General features: G+C 34.5%; 1 pseudogene; it reads right to left on the bottom strand.

The window, feature by feature from the left end:
* Window positions 1-284: 284 nt before the first annotated feature.
* Window positions 285-3,670, bottom strand: LOC101434763 (F-actin-capping protein subunit alpha-1-like; annotated as a pseudogene).
* Between the last annotated feature and the right edge of the window lie 2,713 nt (window positions 3,671-6,383).

Below are 6,383 nucleotides of genomic sequence, written 5' to 3'. Positions count from 1 at the left end.
GTAAAATGACTCCTGGATAGAGCTCTCCCCCAACACTAAATGTAGCAGAATTAAGCAAAAAAGATTTACAAGTAGATACAACAGAACATAAAATTACAAGGCAGAGAGTACAAAAATCAAGACAACGGAAGAGGCTCAGCCATATCCATGAGGCTAGAAAACTGGTTAACTTCGAACGCCCTAGCAAAACATCATTCTTGTTTATAAATCACCTATTTATCATATGACTGCATGTTGAGTGAATTATTTGTTTCCCTCATATTGAAGAATCTTACATTCAGCCTTTAAGCCTTCTGCATTTCCTTGCCAATCTTGTTCCATTCAATTTTGGTGTGAATAACTGGAAGCTGCCAGTATAAGGTCTTGAATGTGGTGCCTGATACTGTTTGATAATTTTCACTAATTGGTATCTGATCCTCATTTTTCTGCATACTCTATGATTTTGATAAACTCCTTCGCTGTTTGGACTTCATTCGAAGTGGATATTGAATCCTGTATATCTTTATGACTAGCCAACTGAGCATTGCCATCTTTATGATAGTGAACCTGAATCTTAAGCACTCCAACCACCTGGGCTGAAGGTGGTATGATGGCGAACTGATCTCAAACAACAATTCCAGAAGTTTTAAGGCTAAAACTGGTGTCTTTCAATATATGTAATAATATTCTGTTGCCCATCTATAGTTTTAGTGTACAGTACAGAAAACTTTGGAATAATGATCTTTCACATAGGCCCATAAAGCACTGTCACAGGATTCTCTCCAAGACTCCAGACCTCCATCTACTTCCTCTGATTGGGGGGCATTTGCTTCTTTCCATAAGCGGCAAAACTTAAAGGAAATTTTGTTTCTTGGATCTAAAAATCTGCTATAACCCAGGTCACCATATTCTGTAATTAAGACCTGATCATCATATCTTTCTACCTTTACAGGTGTGAACTGATCCATGTTATATTAAGCAAAGTATGTACTGCCCCTTCCCTGAGAAGATTGTCATTATTAAGCAGTAGCCAGGCACCATTAAACACTTCATAAAATTCTGCTGATCATACATGAGTGATGAATTAAGTTGCTGTGCATACCATCTCCTCATCCGGCCTCGACATCAGCTATCTTGAACTGTTCTGGCCCAGCCCATCGCTTACATTTCTAATAGGTGTAGCTTTGTAGCAAGTTTTGGTGTCTGAGACAAATTCTTTAGGGCCTCCTTTTTCAAACTATTTTTTTATCTTGGGCATTTTCTTTTTCAATTGAAGTTTCATTTTTTAAAAAGTCCTGCCTTTTTTTTCAAAGTAAGATTGCATTGAATTTATAGATTAACTTGGGTAATAATTAAAATCTTAGCAATAAATTATTTTCATCTAGGGTAATATAGTATTTTTAATTTATTCATATCTTCTTTTCTTGAGAAAAAAATGTGTAGTTTTCTTCATATAGGTTTTACACATTTCTTATCTCCACTCCTAGATATTTCACAGTTTTTGTTAAGATTATGAATGCTGGCTTTTTGTATTCTTTATTTTGAGGAAAATAATTCACTGTTTTTATAAAAAATTGTGCATGCTTATAATAAAGTTCAATGTGATGCAGTAAAGTACAAAGAAAGATAAAATATCACCAAAATTACAGAAGCCTGAAATAACCATCAAGTTTTCAAAATACAATCTTTATCTTGGATCATCTACATATATACCCAAAAGAATTGAAAGCTGGGAGTTGAACAGATATTTGCACACCAGGGTTCATAACAGCATTAATCACAATTGCCAAAAGATGAAAGCAACCCAAGTGTCCTTCAACTGATAAATGGATAAATATAATGTGTTGTATACATACAAGGGAATATTCAGTCATAAAAAGGAATGAAGTCCCGATACATGTGACAACATGGATGGACCTTGAAGCCATCATGTTGAATGAAATAAGCAAGACAGAAAAGGAAAAATATTGTGTGAGCTCACTGATTTGAAACAGAATAAGCAAACCCATAGAGTCAAAATCTAGAAGAAAGAATCCTTACCAGGGGACAGGGTGGGGATAGGGAATAGGAAGTTAAGTCTTGAAATGTACAAAGCTTCTATTTCAAATGATGGAAATGTTTTGGTAATGGATGGTGGTAATAATCGAAAAACATTGTGAATGCAATTAACAGCACTGAAATATATATATATGAATATGATTAAAAGGGGAAATGTTAGATTGTATATATGGCAACAGAATAATTTTTCTTTTTAAATCCATGAAACTATACTACACAGTGAACCCCACATCAAACCATGGACTTTAATTAATAGTAAAATTATAAAAATGTGCTATCATCAATTGTAACAAATACTCCATATCAATGCAAGTTGGTGGTAATGGGATGGTGTGTGGGAATCATGTGTTTTGTGCATGATACTGTTCTGTAAACCCACAAATTCTCTAATAATAAAAAAAAATCTGCCTAGTCCTAGATCACAAAGATTTTCCCTGTGTTTTCTTTTAGATAGTTTATAGATTTTTAGCTCTTACATTTATTTCTATGATACATTTCAGGTTAATTTTTGTGTATGTGCGAGGTATGAGTTAAGTACTTTTATTTTTCCACGTATGGATGTATGATTGTTCCATCGCCATTCATTGAAAACACTATCATTTCTCCAACATATTACCTCGTTGGCACTTTTGACAAGAATTAATTGACCACGTGTGGGTCTACTTCTGGGCTAACTATTTTGTTCCCTTGAACTACATGACTATCCTTTCACCATTTCTGCACTGTTTTGATTACTGTATTTTATAGTAATTCTCAAAATCAGGTAATGTCAGTTCTCCAACATTCTTCTTCTTCAAAGTTGTTTTTGGCTATTCTAGGTCCTTTACTTTTCTATATAAATTTTAGGATCAGCTTGCCAGTTTCTACCCCAAAAAAGGCCTGCTGGGATTTTGTGTCTCACTACTTTTTGTATATCATAATTTCATTATCCTCTATTTCAAGTATTTCTAATTTCCATTTTTATTTCTTCTTTGACCCATAAGTGATTTAGAAATGTATTTCTTAACTTCAAAACATATAGTAATTTCCTAATCACATCTTAAAATCAGTCTCTAGCTTAATTTCACAATGATCAGAGAAAATACTATGTGTTATTTCAATCTTTACCATTAGTTGAGACATGCTTTATGACCCTTCATGTAGTTGAATTTTGTGTATATTCCACTGGTGCCTAAAAAGAAAGTGTATTCTGCAATTTTGGGGGAAAGTATTCTGTATTTGTTGATTATGTTAAGATTATGAATTGTGATATTCAAATATTTGATATCATTACTGATTGTTCGTCTCAATGTTTTATTAAATTCTGAGAGAGGTCTGTTCAAATATTCCATTATAATATTATGTAGCAATGATAATGAACAAATTACAACCATAAGCAACCACATGAATGAAACTCATAAGCAATGCTAAGTGAAAGAAGGCAAACACAAAAGATTACATACTGAATGATTCCACTTAGATAAAATTCAAAAGAAGACAAAACTAGCCCATCTATGTTTTTAGAAGTCAGAATAATGGTTACTCTTGGTAAGGGGAGAGGATTTAGTGACTGGAACAGGACACGAATGGGCTTCTGGGGTGCTAGTAATGTTCTTTTACCTGCTCCAGTTTCTGGCCACACAAATGTGTTCATTTTGTGTTCATTTTGTGAAATTTTATCAAAGTGTGCATTTATGGTTTGTGCACTTTTCTGTCTGATATACTTCAAAAGGCTTACCTTGAAAAAAAGTTAGCCTCACAAGGAATCAAGGTAATACAAATTAAAATGACAGTGAAATAACATATTTGCTCACCAAAATGTGCAATAATCTCTACACTAGGAAATAATTATCAGTATTTGTGTAGAGGTAGAGAAATGCACAGTCTTGTGCATGTGCATGATTGTTTGGCATCTAAGCTGGTACAATTTTTCAAATGGCAGTTTGAAATACGTATTAGAAAGTTTTAAAAGTATATATGCCCTTGAAACTAGGAATTCAATTTTTGGGAAACCATGATACGTAAATGCACAAAGAAAGAAAAAATAAAAACAAAATAAATGCACAAAGATATCTATAAAGATGTTTATTGCAATGTTGTTCATAATTCTATAATTCTAACTACTTAGATATCCAATAGGGGATAGGTTAAAGGAATCATGATACTTTCATATAATGAATAACAGTGAAGCCATTAAACATTATAACAAAACTAAATTTTTAACATGGAAATATATTTATGAATATAAAATAGGTTACAAGATAGTATGTATATTTTTTGTTCAAATATGTTTACATATATACATATATTCTCCAAACACACACATATACAGAAAAAAAAAACTCTAGCTAGGTGTGTACACTAAAATGTTAATGACTCCATCTCAGTAGTGATGAGTTAAATTGTGAAGCTGTTTTCTCCTATTTTCCAATTTTTATTCTGTGCATGCTTGTATAATAAAAATCATTTAAAAAATTCTTCAGGGAAGCGGATTTGGCTCAACTGATAGAGCATCCGCCTACCATATGGGAGTTCCAGGTTTCAAACCCGGGGTCTCCTTGACCTGTGTGGAGCTGGTCCACGCACAGTGCTGATGCACGCAAGGAGTGCCATGCCACACAGGGGTGTCCCCTGTGTAGGGGGATCCCACGCACAGGGAGTGCGCCCCACAAGGAGAGCCGCCCAGCGTGAAAGAAGTGCAGCCTGCCCAGGATTGGCACCACACACACGGAGAGCTGATACAGCAAGATGACGCAACAAAGAGACAGATTCCGGGTGATGCTGACAAGAATACAAGTGAACACAGAAGAAGACATAGTAAATAGACACAGACAGCAGACAATGGGGGTGGCGGGGAGGGGAGAGAAATAAAATAAAAAATAAATCTTTAAAAAATAAATAAATAAAAATTCTTCAACTATGATTGCAGATCTATTTCTCCTTTATAAAGTTCTTATTAAATTTTGCTTCATATATTTTGAAGCTATATCACTAGATACATACAAATTTAGAATTGTTTTTACTTACCTGGGAACTTGACCCTTTTATCATTAAGAAATGTTCCTTTTTGTCTCTACTAAAACTTCTTGCTGTAATATCTAGTTCCTTTGACATTAATATAGCTACATCAGCTTTCTTTTGTTTAGTATTTACATGCTATCTTTCTCCATCTTTTTAGTTTCAATTTTCTGTGGCATTATATTGAAGGTGGATCTTTTCTAAAAAGCATACAGTTATTTTTGTTTAATCCAGTCTAACAAGTTTTTATTTTTATTGGAATATTTATGCTGTTTACATAATATTTATCCCTAATATATTTAGGTTTAAATATATCATCTTACTATTTACTTTATATTTGTTCTGCATATTCTATATATTTCTTTTTCTTATCTTTCTTACTCTTTTTGGATTAATTAATGATTTTTAAAAAGAATTTCGTTTTCGTCCTCCATTACATTAATTGTACATATACTACTGCTCATGTACTGATTACCCTAGAGATTAAAACATGCATCCTAATGACAGATACAGGCCATCATATATCTTGTAATAACTTACAAAAATGTGCGGAAGAGAGTGTAAACTACAGTGTAAACTATAATCACACTTAGTGGCAATGCTCAAAAATGTGTTCATCAATTATAACAAATGCACCACATTAATGCAGGATGTTGTAAATGTGGGAAAGTGTGGGAGGGGTAGGGACCAGGACATATGGGATTCCCCTGTATTTTTTATGTAACATTTATGTAATCTAAGTATCTTTTAAAAAAAATTAAAAGTATATAAAATGCATCCTAGACTTTATCAAAGTCTAATATAAATGATTTTAGCACAATTACTGACATGGAGTGCTCCTAAATAAATATTAGATCCCTTATCTGCATTCCTTATTCCCATCTGTGATGCCAAAGCCCATGCTGTTTCCTCTAAATATCACTGCCTTGGAAACAAGTGAGATGATATTGGTCCTAGAACTTGCCCTTTAGCTCAAAGAAAGGGATTTTTATCTCCACGACATCTTGAAGAGAAGTTGATGAAGTGGTACCCACACATATATCACTTTATAATTTACATACACTATTCCAAATAAATGTGACGCCACCAGGTCCTGAGCCTAAAAGTCCATCACCTAGGGAAGCGGACTTGGCCCAGTGGATAGGGCATCTGTCTACCACATGGGAGGTCCATGGTTCAAACCCCGGGCCTCCTTGACCCATGTGGAGTTGGCCCATGCACAGTGCTGATGCGCGCAAGGAGTGCCCTGCCATGCAGGGGTGTTCCCTGCGTAGGGGAGCCCCACGCGCAAGGATTGCACCCCGTCAGGAGAGCTGCCCAGCGTGAAATAAAGTTCAGCCTGCCCAGGA

Source organism: Dasypus novemcinctus, chromosome X (assembly GCF_030445035.2).
Source record: "Dasypus novemcinctus isolate mDasNov1 chromosome X, mDasNov1.1.hap2, whole genome shotgun sequence".
Classification (NCBI taxonomy): Eukaryota; Metazoa; Chordata; class Mammalia; order Cingulata; family Dasypodidae; genus Dasypus; species Dasypus novemcinctus.
The sequence above is the reverse complement of the archived record's forward strand: the minus strand, read 5'-3'. Positions and strand labels throughout refer to the sequence as shown.